We start from the raw sequence: 14,827 nt of genomic DNA, 5'->3' as shown, positions 1-14,827 counted from the left end.
TTTGATTTTATAAGTATCTTTTGGTAAATTTTTGGTAGATCAGGGTTTAGCTGAAGTGCTTTTGACCGTCTGAATAATGTCTTAAAATAATTCTTTGATATCCAGTTTTCAACCAGAGTGTACTTACTCATTGTATTCGCAAATGCATGCTGATCATGTGTTATTAGTGGTAAAAGAGGTACAGGAATTTAGAGTAGCACACGTCACACTTGACACCATGGTATGGAAAGTCATATGCAGGGAATAACGCGTAAAGAAAAAAAGACAAAATAATTCGATAAGTAAACAAAAAAGGGTGTGTGATGTATTAAAGTTGGTTAAAAGTGTTAAATTTAAATGGAAAAGACACAAAGATAGAATAAGAGATCGCTGAAAAATCTAGACTATGGTACCCAGGACCTAAGAGGCAGCCGAATAGAAAAGTAAATAAGTTATGACATGCGAAAGTAAGCGGTAATACAACGAATATGATGGAGGTGAATGGAATCAGCTTGGAGAGGCCTTCTTCCAGAAGTGGATTGATCTAGACTGGTGATGCTGATAAATTATGGCTTCATTATTTGGGACGCAACATTAACAAATAAATATGACTGAAAAAGTGTGCAATATTTTTGTCGGATCGCCCATAGCATACCTACCTAAACTACTATGGTTTGGTTTAAAGTGATTCTGTAAATAGTATGTAGGTATATCCTTTTAGATTGTTTTTAAAGTTAATTGGTTAATAAGTTTATCTGCACATTCCTCGTGTCGAATAAAAAGTGCAATTCACTTTGTTCTAATTCGTTGTGGATTTTGCACTGTGTTTTTTACGTTTTAATTATTGTGGATGACTTTAGTTTCGTGGAAAAACTGTAAAACTAAATTCTCTTCTGATTATAAAATAAATGCTCGACTACAATGGCGAAGTGAAATCTCGACAGGAGAAGAAAAGTGGCGTTTTTATTATTCAGTGGTCGTCAACTGTTTATGAATTGAGTTTCAGAATTCGAAATAGGTACGCGTAGTTACATTATACTAATAATTTCCAACTAAAGTATGGATGTAGTCTTGGAATTTTTATTCAAAGTAAATCAAAACGGTTCTGAAAATAAAATCTTTATAAGTATTTATAAATATAAAGGTGATTGTAAATTATTAGTAAGTCCTTTGGCATTATTTCTCAATATTAAATTTTATAACTTGAAACGAAAGGATACAATATATTATATTATAATGATTAAGTGAGTGGTTTCCGATAATTTTCTGTTCAAAGCGCCCAAATGTATGTTCTGAGCAGCGAATTCCATTAATTGAGCTGCCAATTTTTCTAATCAGATTCGAGATCCATAAGCGCAGTATTATTATGTAGATTTTTTCTGTATTGGTTGGATTGGTTGGTTGGTTGGAAAATTGGTTGAATTATGTACCTACTAATTATATCATAATATATTTAAAATAGTATACGGCGCTTTAGGGCTCCACGGTGCACACAATGCATAGGTACATTGATTTAATTAGTTTTTCTACTATAATAGGCATCTTATTATAAACTAAGTATTTATACTAACATAATTACACATTGTAATCTCAATCCGGAGACAATATTAGTTATAATAATTACTGTTGGCTTTTATCTATGGCTCATGGACGTTTTTCGAGATGTTTTTGGAGGTGAGTTTGGTTGAAATATGCAGTTGGTAAATCTTATATATGAGTTTGTGCTTTGAGTGAGAGTAATATTTATTTATTTATTTATTTATTTAAGAATACAAAACATTGTGGACATAACAAATCTAAATTCAAGACGTACACAACATGAGATTTACATTATAAGTCAAACATTACCCTCACAAGAGAGAAGAGAATATAGAAAAAGAAATATATATAATAACAATAATAATAACAAAAAAAGATAATCAAAACATACTTAAGTACAATTTAATACAGAAAAATATAATTTTTGAGAACGAAAAATATACAATTTTATACAGAAAAATACAATTTCAAAAATAAAATGCAAAGTAGATCATTGAAAATGTCTATGTCTTTAGGGAGCGCATTTACTAGTCTTGCACCCCTCGCTAATGGTGCCTGATAGGCTTGACACGAGGAAACGGTTCCAATCCAGAATAAATCATGACTGCGACCACGTAGGTAATATGGATCTTATTAGTTGAGCAAGTGGCTAACATCCATTTATCGTAAAAATAAATCTGTTAAGACGATACATCAGTGAAACGGCAAATAATTTTCAACTATAGGCGCGACGAAAATTTGGACTCGCTGGCATTCGGAGAGAGAACGTCAAGCTGGGAACACGTCAATTTTTTTCGTGATGGCGACGGGGGTATTAATTCTTAAATCGTGTAAATATGACTAAAAACGTTACCTATTTACTTGAAAAAGAAAACATGTCAATGAATATATTATTATTGTTACTAATAGAACATACGTTAAAGTGCCCACCACCACCCGTCATATATGCACAACCGTGGATATGCACGGCCGCTTTCTATGACGCTTTAAACGTGTCTGAAAGAAGTGATTTTAAGTGCTCATTCCGTCCCGAGACGGAGCCGCACGGGACTGATGCTGCAACCATGCACCGTAGTGCTTAAAGAAGAAAGTTAAGTGAGAAAATGTTTGTTTTTTGGACAGGCTCTGCTGTCCGCTGACGTTAGGCGCTTTGTGTACCCGCATACTGAGTGTCACGAATTGAAATGGATGAGTCTACAGAAGAGTCGGGACTATCCCGCTCCCCATACGACGCTGCAAATTTCTCAAATGCCGCATAAACAGAACATTAAATGGACGCATGTTGGATTTATATGACAAATTATATTTCGATCGGCATGTGTCATTTGCACCCGCGACCCGCAATCCGCGCATCGCCTAGCCACTATCTTTTTAGACCATGCCTCAACTGAGGTATAGCCTTAATACAAACCTCCACTCTGTGTAGGCCCATATGATCCTATTAGGATCGGACATGGTCAAAAGAAGAAGAAGAAAAAGAAGAGAATATTTGATATAATCCTTATACATCAATAGTTATTATTTGTCTATATCTTGGTCTATTATTTAATTTTTAAAAAATGACAATACTAATAATATAGTCTCAAGAGAGATATTTCTGCTAAATCACTCCAAAAACATATATATCTAAGCGTAGCATTTCACCGAAAAAATAAACACCAAACAATCAAAAATGAAACAAAACAAATGCCATTAAAATAGAAACCAGCTTCGTAAAAGAGCTGGTCTCATAATCCTCCGGTTGCTAATAACCTCTCTCGGTCCGGTGCCAAAACCGATTGGGATCGGTCTGCAGCCATTTTAGCTCTGTATGCTGTCTGTCTGTCTGCAGCGTCTAGCCATTACTACCACTAGCTAGGTATCTACAGCCACGGTGCCTGCTTCTTTTTGGGTGGCTTTACTTATATGTACTCCCTTCGTACAAAAGACAATTTGGCAAATCCCCAAAGAAGAGGAGTAGTTGCAATGCAATCTTCACTGCTGATGCTTTTCAGCTTGAGCCGTACTTACTTACAAAACATACATGACACGGATTGTAGCACTTGTCTTGCGAGGTGAGTTTTGTTTATTTAATCTATAACCTAACTAAAGAAAAATGTCCAAATATTTTGGAGCACATTAAGAGAGAAGGATTTAACTCCTTGGAAACATGGCTAGTGGGAACGGACAATATAAATTGCAATAGTATTTTCATTGAGCTTGTTAATACACTGAAAAATGGCAATACATACTTCCTTTTTAAAGCTGAAACCTAGGGGGCAGGTTATATGAAAGTATGGTGAAGTAGGCAAGTATAGTGAGGCAGGCTGGTAATCAATTTGCGGCAAAATTTCTACGTTAACATTATATTATTATATGGGTACGTTATAATGACCAAAGTAAATCCTCCGTGATGCCTTGCATTTTTTTTATCTCGTCGCTATTTCTCGCAAGTAAAGTTGTCGGCTATTGTTGTTCTACTTCATGCAGTTGTATGAGAAAGCCGATTACTTACTCTTCTTTTTATTTAATACCTCTATGGCTGAAACCTACATAGGTCCAAAATTCTGTCCGAAAAAAAAATGTTGCATTTACAACGTGATCTCCTTTACGAATCCAAGACAGAATTTTACAGAGAATCATGAAAAAGTCACCCAAACAGGGCTCAAAATGAACCGGGGCGCCATTCCGGTTCATGACATAAGCATAAGCAAAATTATCGCTCTGTCTCGTGGAAAAAATAATTTGTCCGTCTGATCAAGATAGGCCATATAACAAATAATATAACACACTTATTTTTATAAAATATACATAGAATTAGATAAATATAATAACATTTTTGGAATATTATCGAGCGCTCCGGTTCGTAAAAGTGTCTATTTTGAGTGCTGCAACGAAATATGTATTCGAAAACAAAATTCTTAAAACTTAAAACAAACCCATTATGACAATATTGAAAACATAAATTATATACTGAGGTCCAGGTAATTGATTTCATATCAATAATTTTAAATCATTTATACATACATATGTATGTCATTTTATTAAAAAATTTATAAGCCATTTGCATAAGTTTAATCCTTAGACAGTCAATTAATGTATCAGTCATTGATTTATGTAAGATAGCATTTTAGTTAAATTTACATAATTATCGTATGACAATCGAGACCGTTCATTTGTCGGCCTATTGCTATTAAACGGTATGCAGCCAATTAGCCGTCAGCTTGGATCAATTTTATAAAGCTACTGCGCTTTGAAATCAAAACTTAAAGTGATCTCCGTAAGATTTTTGCTCGTAAACTTGTCTCCGTCAGGGCAGCAAAAACAATACTTTTGGTGTGAGTGATTTTTTTTTATAAATATCCATTACAATCAATGGTATAAAATCTTTTTACAGATATAAACTTCTGTGATTTGTCTATATAACTGACGTAAGTGCCGCTTTGAGTATTTTTAAGTTTTTTCGAGATTGTATGAAAACCGCTTTCGCCATCACTTTATATACGTTTAGGCTTCATCTCACTTTACAATAAATTAATGTTCTCCAATATATTTTAATTGTATAATAATGTTTTAGCAGTTAAGAACTTTTGTAGAAAGTAAACAAAGTCTGTCATGAAAATAAGTAAATAAATATACCAAATATGTATACAATATAAGCACTCGAAAATTATACTAACCGGAGCGCTCGATAATTTTCAGAAAATATTGACACATTTAGGATATAATTTTATATGTATTATGTTAAAATGCAGTTATCCTTGGTGATCTAAATGCCAAAGTAGGATCTGACCCCTCGCGTGGACCCTTTGTGCTTGGAAAACATGGCCTTGACCAAATGAACGATAATGGTTCCCGTCTGGTAGATTTTGCCTCAATGAATAGTCTTGTGATTGGTGGTAGTCTTTTCCCTCATTAGACCATCCACAATAATATACATGGACATCGCCAGACGGTAATACAAGAAACCAGATCGACCACATTTTGGTCAAAGCGAAATACCGGCATGAACTGCTAGACGTGCAGACATAATTATAGAGGTGCAGACATCCTTAGTGACCACGAACTCTTGGTCGGGAAATCCCGTATAGACCTCAAACGAGTCCCAAAACCCAAAAGTATGGTCAGACTCGATGTGGAAAAACTGAAAAGTACCCATGTCCGTGCAACCTATGAGCTGGAGCTGCGGAAGCGCTTATATGATGTTCGAACTCTTTCTGAGACGTCTTACATCGACTCGGATCCCTTGGAAGGAAAATGCATATTATTCCGGGATGCTATAATGAGCTCCGCAACTACTGCTGTAGGAGAGCGGCATACGCACAGGCCGGACTGGATGTCACCTCATACATGGGAGATGATTGAGAAGAGGAAGCTCCTGAAAGAATTGCGGGACAATGGTACATACGACTCACAGCGCAGCGCGGAATACCAGACAATGGACCGCGTGGTAAAGCGTTCTGCCCGCCGTGATAAGCGTCAACGCCTGGATGACCTCATTCGGGATGCAGAATCTGCTGGCTGCAAGAATAATCCAAGTGCTCTCTTCCGCATCACCAGAGCAATTTGCGGTAAGAAACGTCCAGTGGTCACTGCATCACGCAACTCTGACGGAGTGACAGTCACTGAACCTGCAAAGGTCCAGGAGCTATGGCGCCAACATTTCAGTGATGGCCTGAATCGTGCACCTCCATTGCATCCCTTCGATATTCCGTCGGAGATCACCGCCCTCGGAATCACTACTGCATCGGGATTCTGCGAAGATCCTCCGACAACTCCTGAAGTTAAAGAGGCAGTCAAAAAACTGAAGCGCAGGAAAGCTCCTGGAGATGATGGCATCCATGCAGAATTTCTGCTCTGCGGACTGAGCGCTGTATTGCCGTCCTTGTGTGACCTTCTGCACGAGGTGTGGGAAAAGGAGCAGTGCCCCAAAGCCTGGAGGGATGGTACCGTTGTTACTCTGCACAAAAAGGGTAACCCACAAGACTGTAATAATTACAGAGGAATCACTCTCCTCAGCGTTTCCGGGAAGGTGTTGGCGCAGATTCTCCTGTACAGGATTAGAAGTCTTATGCTGGAGGTTTTGCGTGCGCAGCAGAGTGGATTTGTCTCGGAGAAGTCATGCTCGGAGCATATTTCAACTCTCCGATGCCTCCTGCAACAGAACCAAGAGATGAATATACCTGTCGCCTGCTGCTTCGTGGACTATGAAAAGGCATTTGACAGTCCTCATCGTGAATCTCTGTGGCAAATTCTGCTAGGCTATGGTGTCCCACGGAAACTGGTCGCCGTGATAAGTGCTCTCTACACCAATACAGAGTGTTGCGTGAGAGCAGCCGGAACATCCTCTTACCTCTTTAAAATCACGTCAGGAGTCAAGCAAGGATGTGTACTTGCGCCCTTTCTTATTATCATTATGATGGATTTGATAATGCGTAAGACGGTTTGCCCCGACAGTGGGATACGCCTACATTTTGATGACACAACCGACCTATGCGAAGAAAGACTGTGCGACTTGGAGTATGCAGACGACGCAGTCGTGTTTGACTCGACGATCGAAAGGTTGGAGGTAACCGTAAACAGGCTCGCCGTGAACTCGAAGCGTGTGGGTTTTCATCTAAATGCGGCTAAGACCAAATCCATGTGCAGTGCTGCATGCATCGACGCCGACACTCCTCTCCGGGTTTCCGGTCTGCCCGTCGAGCTGGTGTCCAGATTCAAATACTTGGGTGCCACGGTTGCCGATGATGGTGGTATTTCTAGTGAGCTTGGAATCCGCATGGGTGTGGCGGGCTCTGCGTTCAACCAACTCGGAGTCGCATGGAAGTCAAGGCTGTATTCTGTGAGGACCAAATGTCGTTTGTTTAACGCGTGCGTGCTACCTGTGCTCCTGTATGGCTGTGAGACATGGCATCTTACTAAGCTTCAAGAGTCTCGACTTTTGAGCTTTGAGAATCGATGTTTCCGCTGAATCTTAGGGGTACATTGGTACGACCGCGTTACAAACACCCGAGTTCGTGAGCAGACACAACAGCCTTCGGTGACTGAAGTTATCACGAAGAGACGATTTAAGTGGCTGGGGCACATATTCCGGATGCCGCCAAAGAGTGCGGCACTTCGTACCCTTGTGGCACAGCATCAAGGGTTCCATCGCCATGGCCGGCCTTCCCTCACCTTGCAGCGGTGCTACAAAAGCGACCTATGTGCTGCAGGTTTGACATGGCGGGAGGCGCAGGAGTTGGCGATGGAATGAGGGAAGTGGCGCCACTTTGTACTTGCCCTATGCCCCAATGTTGGGACGTGACAAGGTGAAAGAAGAAGAAGAAGATGTTAAAATTAGTGGTTATTTTTTTTTATATACCTATGGGTTATATGAAATAGCAGTCTTTAAACTCACGGTATTCAAAAATTGTTAGCGCCGCAGGCATAAACAGAGCTTACGACACATCATGAATATTATTTTATACGATGAGCCCGACAAATTTCATATTAAATTCCAACAATTACATTGAATAAATGAATAAAGTTACTTTTTAATAATCCACGGACCGGGATGCAATATTTATTTTTTCCAGACGGAGACGGAGCTGCGTTCCGGTGCGCTACGGTCCATATCGAGCGCTGTGATAAAGGGCTGACTATTACACTAAGTGCCTATAGAAGTTTCATCTCTTGACTGTTTCACAACATATTGTTATGTTTTTGTTTCTGTCTAATACTTTTAATCATAGTTCAACTAACACGACCCGAACTGCAACTATTATTAAAGCCTTAGGAAACATGAAATGTATAACGAAGATACTTCTAGTAATGAGCATAGTTTTAGTATTTGTGTAGCTTTATTTAAGCTGGGGCTATTTTCTTCGGGGTTCAACTCATTAATAATTGCATTTCGTTAGTTCGAAAGGATCGTAGAAGTAAGTGGATAATCGTAAGTAATTACTTTATTAAGAAGACTTTAGAGCTTAGACTTTGAAAGTAAATAATTACTGAACAGTTTTCATAATGAAGCAACTAATTTAGAATAGCAATGATCAAGACACAAATTAAAAATAGTTACCTATGAATTTTAGTAGGTAACTAACTGAATTTCCCGGCTTCGCATGATGTCTTCTGTCGTGAAAATTAAAAATTTGGAATTGGCAAGAAAGATAAATGAAAGGTGCCAAACCATAACGTTTCAAGTGCCAAAGAGAGACTTAAAACTGTTTGAATAAATAAATAATGCATAAATTTATTCTTGCAACATTTATTATTGAACTTTCATTCTTCTTTACTATTAGGTGAGGTATTATAATCATTCAATGAGCAATCAATTAATCGTAGATTATAGAAAAATAAATTAAAAAAAAAAGACGAACAAAACGTTTTAAGTGTTATAACGTTGTATGTACCACTTTACTTGCACAACAGTAAGGTGAGTGGGACGATTCATAATAATAACTTAATGAGCTTTTCATAAAATAGCCTGTTTCCTCTGGATAAATAAGGCAACATGGTAACAATATCTTTATTTTTCTCCGCAAACAAAGATATAGGCGTTTCCTTTGCTGCAATTTCCAAGTTTTGAAAACTCAACTTAGTAACCCCTGGTTACAGTACTGAAGTTGTAAGCCATGGACTCATTTCGCTATAAGCCCTTTTTGTTGGAATTTCACCAAAACTCTCAGATGTTACCCTGATCATCGTGGCTGTAGATATCATCAGGTTTCTGGTGTTAATCATCTCTTTAGCAATATCCATCCAGTTAAATACTGTCGTAGTACTCACTACCATGAACGGATTTTTCTTTCCAGCATTTGCAATAAGCTCAATTAGGTCTAGCGGAACAATAGGGACTACACGTCTTTTCTGCTTTTTAATAACCGCATAATCCCGATCACACGAAAGAAAGGTATGCCCTTTCTCGGGAAATTTATGAGTGATTTCTGAATAGTATCCTTTGGCAACTAAAGTTAAGAGCATTGTAAGGACAGCCTGGTTTTTATTTTGGCCTGCACAATTATCAGACCACAGGACCAGTTTTGGTTTTGAAGTAATGTATCCTATCTCATTACATGTGAAAAACTTGTACAAACAGCTAAAAAGCTATTTCATTGAACCCCCTTTGACTAACAGTTTCATTCCAAAGAAACATAACTCCTTTTTCTTCGTCATCCAAATGAATTCCCATATTGATGCAAGCAAGCTGTCGGCTATAATACATTTGGGTATGAGTTAACGTGGGAAGATACATCTGTTGTTGCAGGTCAAATTGAACCACCCACTCGAACATCTGAGTCGAGCCCATTTGATTTAATGCCATCTCTACTCATTTCATTTCTTGCAGCTTCAGCTTGCCGGTGATAAAATTCCAATTGCTGCTCAGTACGGCACTTTGTTTCTTCTGTTGAGGCAGTATCAATTTTGATTTTAAGGGAGTCACATGTAGGACATGTATCAACTTTAGGGGGCTTGAATGAAAGGTTTAATTCCGTCATAAATATTTTATTGAACCATTGACGAGATACATGCGGCATATTAGTTCCACCACGGTGCTGTTCCAAGAAACCTCTGTATAATTTGACAATATTAAGTTGTGTTGCGTGAGTTGTTATGACAATAATGACTTTATTGGGCTGGTATTGAGGATATAAAATCCAATATTCTTCGTCTCCATAAACTAGAGCGACTTTGTCCTTTTCCACTGCGACAGTGCAACTAATGAGGCACTTACAACGTTATGACTTGCTACTTCAAGTTTCTACTGCTAGAAAGCGGCTTTTCAAAATTATTTTAAAGTTGCAAGCAAAGGCCGGCACATACACCGCAAATCATGAATAAAATGCATTTGAGCTTATGCGGCACTTACAACGTTATGGTTTGGCACCCTTCAAATATCTAGGTAGGTACATATAACTTTATATTTTTATATGTACAAGTAGAAAAATGAAATCAAACACACAATATTTTGATTCATATAATATTATATAGATAAACGAATTTAGGTTATGTATACGATTATTATTCATGAAAGTTTCAAAATAAATTATTAAGGAATGACAAAGCGTCAAAATATAAATGTCATTTATTGTAGATATATTATTTATCAACGCTGCTCACACGAATTAAACGAAGGTGTTGAATAAAGTAAAGTGACTCAATCACCGTATTCTTATAGTGGGGTTCTGGGTTAGGTTAGTACTAAATAAAATAGTTTCGGGTCGCAATTTTCAATTTAAAAAATCCTAATTACACTCTCCCCCATTGCCAAAATTAACGCAATTTATGAAGTGCTTCAGAAATATAAAAAACTACAAGTTAATTTCGTCGTAATTAGATAGGATTCACATGGCTCAATTGGTAAAGCACATTGGCGCGCATCCAGTGGATACGGATTTGAGTTCCGCTGGTATTATAGTCGTATTTTTTTGCAAAAGTTTTTTCTAGTATGTACCTATACATAATAATAAATATCTGAGGTGTTTTCAAGCATTATGTATAAGTAGTACTAGACTAAAAAAATGTCATAAACTTTTATAATGCCAGTTTTTTTTATCCTACAAATTTATAAAATCAAAACTAATTTTCGGATAAATATATTTTTTCTCTTTAGAAACTAGAAGGATTGTATGAAATTGTAATTTCATAATGGGCAGAGTTCACTGTTTTTAGATTGACAGTTGAGAAATGAGAGCAATATTAAGGTGTCAACTACTTTTCGGAGCGCCCGAAAGCCATTGATCATTGTTGGTGTGTTGCCATATTGTGTTTTTATATTGTCTTCTAGAGTTTTCAAGAAGGCATTGGTTTTCAAATAAGGAGTAACGAACGCATTACCCGGAATAGCATCTAAACCACTAATGAACATTTAAAGCTTTTTCAACGCAGTTTCTTTCAAATATTACACTTTGTCTTCATAGTGTTTAAAATAATCAGTATTTTCAGTAAAACGACTACAAAATAATTGTTTTTTATTTGAAATATTTAGAAAATATCAATGCCAGTGCTCTAAATGGAACGGAACGCACCGGAGCGCCGTTCCGGCTCGTGACATTTGTAAAATTATTGCTCCGTCTCGTGGAAAAAATATGTTGACCGTCTGAGCTAGATGGGCCATAGAATAGAAAATCTGACACACTTATCTTTATAAAATACACATACGATTTGATGACTATGTAAATATCTTCAAAAAATTTGTCGATCGCTCCGGTTCGTAAACTTTTCCATTTCGAGCGCTGATCAATGCTATTTAATTATTACTAATCGTAATAGTATTAATGTAAAAAAAAACGTTTCAATGGAGTTGGTATAATATATAACAAATATAACTACTTAATACAGTGAATGTAGAAGTTCTGCATAGTATCCAAACCAGAAAACTACATTACCTCAGCCACATTCTGAGAGGACCAATAATTACAGGATTCCCCAACGTTACATTTCGTGCGCTTAGAGCAGCTCCACCGAACTGTTCTAGGTAGCAGACGATCGAGCAAAGATGGCCTTGATGGTAGCCGAGCTCTGATAAGAGATTATGCGAGAAGAAGAAGATTGAGTGGATTTACAGGTTTTGATCATTATACTACTGTATGGTTGTGAGATATGGCATCTGGCGAAGGCTCGAGGTTCTCGTCTTTTGTGTTTTGACAATCAACGTCTCCGCCAAATATGGGGGTAGATCGGTATGGCCGCATCGTAAATACAGGGTGGGCAAAGCGGGGGTGTTAGGGGTGCGAAACACTCGAGCGGCGGGATTCAGGGAGTGACAAAGTCCGAAAAAAAATATGTTTATTGATATCATTAAAAACATATATTATTCAATTAAATAAAAAGAACTACATGCGGCGCAATTTTTTTATATATTAACATTAAATATTCTTTTGGCTATATTGTTAACCAGAATGCTATATATCATATTATTATTTATAATATGTCGAAATTGTTGTTATATATTATGTTTTGATGACAATAAAATGGTTGTTTCATATTTTCACTAGATTTTTTTTTATTTGTTGGGGGGGTCATTTTTGGGCTGGTACCCGGTCGGCAGCTATCCTTGGCGCGTCTCCACGCGAGAATCCTTGTTGACACTGTTGAATGTGATCATGATGAAATGCTTGACGTTAGCGTTGCTACAATAACGATTGACGCACCTCACGTCAGATACAATAATATTATATGTCTGCCGTGACTATGGACCGGGCGAAATGGCGCGACTTTGTTCTCCAATGCAGCAGCATAACAGGTGATGTGAATAATTGTTATATTATGTAAATGTGAATTTTCTCTTATAAGTATGTTAATGCTGTTGTGTATTTCCGTTGTGCGGGTGTTTCCTTACAAAGTTGTTCTCGCGATTATGTAGACGTGGCTTAATATGATTAATGTTTAATTTAAGCGTATTACTCATACACTATGATGTAAGTTTTGTATCAAATAAATAAAACAATAAATTTATTATACTCGTAATTATTAATTACATACATTTTATTTTTAGAGTTATCAAAAGTGACCACTTTGTCTTAAGCGTAAACCGTATGAAACGTGGATGATTAATTTAAGAGAAATTCAAAAATTGCGAGTAACGCAACTTGGTATGGAATTGTATAAAGTATAAACCAATGGACAAGGAAGCAGGCAAGAGTATGCGATGTGATAGAGGTCATCATCGAACAAGCTAACAAGCAGATTCTAAACAATCTACCGAGAAAAGTTGAAAGCCGGCCAACTTTACACGCTACACGCCGGCGTGTGGGCCTACAGCGTCTGCGCAGTAGAGCGATGGTAGCGACCTCTCGGTAAAAAAATCAACTACTCATTTTGACATTTACCGTTTTGACGTTTTAAAATGGAAACATTATTCGGCAAGCATTTTACGTTCATTTACGTTCCACTTCATAGCGCTAGAGCCTGATAAAAGTAAACAACAACACAATATTATGATTTCAACTCGTGTATATTATCTATGCTTTTTACGTATATTATCTATTGTCTATGATCTGCAAATATGTTCTGTCAAAATAGTCGCTAGCTTGTGGCTTCTCAGCGAATGGAAAGTTTTGTGTGTCATCACCACAATCGCAGTAGCTGAATCGCCCACTTTTGAATTCGCCAACAAACAGCTTGTAAAGGAGCTCAATGTCATTGACGCTTAATTGGATGAAACATGTGGATGGAATCAGCGCTCGAAATGGAAAAGCTTACGAACCGGAGCGCTCGACAAATTTCTGAAGATATTTACATAGTTATCAAATTTTATGTGTATTTAAAAAATGGGTGTGTTAGATTTTATATTATAAGACCTATCTATCTCAGATAGTCAAAATATTTTTTCCATGAGACGGAGCGATAATTTTACAGATTTCACGAACCGGAACGGCGCTCCGGTACATTTCGAGCCCTGGATGGAATATGTTACTTGGCGAGTGGAAAACCACTAGACCATGGTTTCCCAAACTATGGGTCGCGACCCACCAGTGGGTCGCGAGCGAATATTGAGTGGGCCCTCGCCACTGTGTATATGAATTTAAAAAAATAGGAAGTGATAAATTTGATATTTCATTCAGCTATTTATAATTCCTAAAAATTTAAATAAACTTAAGTTGTGTATTGTGATAAAATAATAATAATTTGAATTGCCAATGCACTACAGATGGTAGTACAGTCGCGGAATATCGCCAGCTTGCGCTGGAGCTAGCGCTAGCTGGCTAGATAAAAGTTGTAAATTATATTAAAACAAAACCCTTACAAGCCCGCCTATTTAAAAAAACTATGTGAAGAAATGGGTAGCCGCCATACAACGCCTTAATTTGTATTTGCAAGGATCAAACGGATCAGATATTTTTGCAGTTCACGATAAAATTCGAGCGTTCATGAAAAAGCTCATGTTGTGGAAAAGTTGTATTGAGAATGGCAAGTATGATTGTTTTGAAACACTTGAAAGTTTTATTATTGAAAACCAAGTGCAGCCTAAGATGAACGTACTGTCTGAAATTTCCAGTCATTTATCACTTTTAATAAATAACTTTGACGACTATTTTGGGGAAGAGATGAAAAAGTTTGATTCGTTGCGTTGGTTTTGTAACCCATTTCAAGACGACTTACCAACTAATATGTGAACAAAAGCAAGTGAAAAACTCATTGATTTATCAGAAGATACGTCACTGAAAAATAGTTTCAACAGTTAACGAAATTCTGGCTCTCAGTTGCTGATAATTATCCTTGCCTGTTCGATGAAACTATGAAAGTCCTCCTCCTCTTTACTACCTCATATCTATGTGAGGTCGGATTTTCGGCTATGGTTAACATTAAAACTAAATACCGAAATAAATTGGGTATATCAAACTCA

General features: G+C 37.3%; 1 protein-coding gene across 1 annotated transcript in view; it reads right to left on the bottom strand.

Moving 5' to 3' along the window:
- Window positions 1-14,827, bottom strand: part of LOC147067041 (hemicentin-2-like) — a 200,251-nt gene that overhangs the window by 30,348 nt on the left and 155,076 nt on the right. The window lies entirely within an intron of this gene.

This window comes from Rhyacophila brunnea, unplaced genomic scaffold (assembly GCF_057557595.1).
Source record: "Rhyacophila brunnea isolate RB1 unplaced genomic scaffold, BYU_Rbru_1.0 scaffold_4, whole genome shotgun sequence".
NCBI classification, from domain to species: domain Eukaryota; kingdom Metazoa; phylum Arthropoda; class Insecta; order Trichoptera; family Rhyacophilidae; genus Rhyacophila; species Rhyacophila brunnea.
The sequence above is the reverse complement of the archived record's forward strand: the minus strand, read 5'-3'. Positions and strand labels throughout refer to the sequence as shown.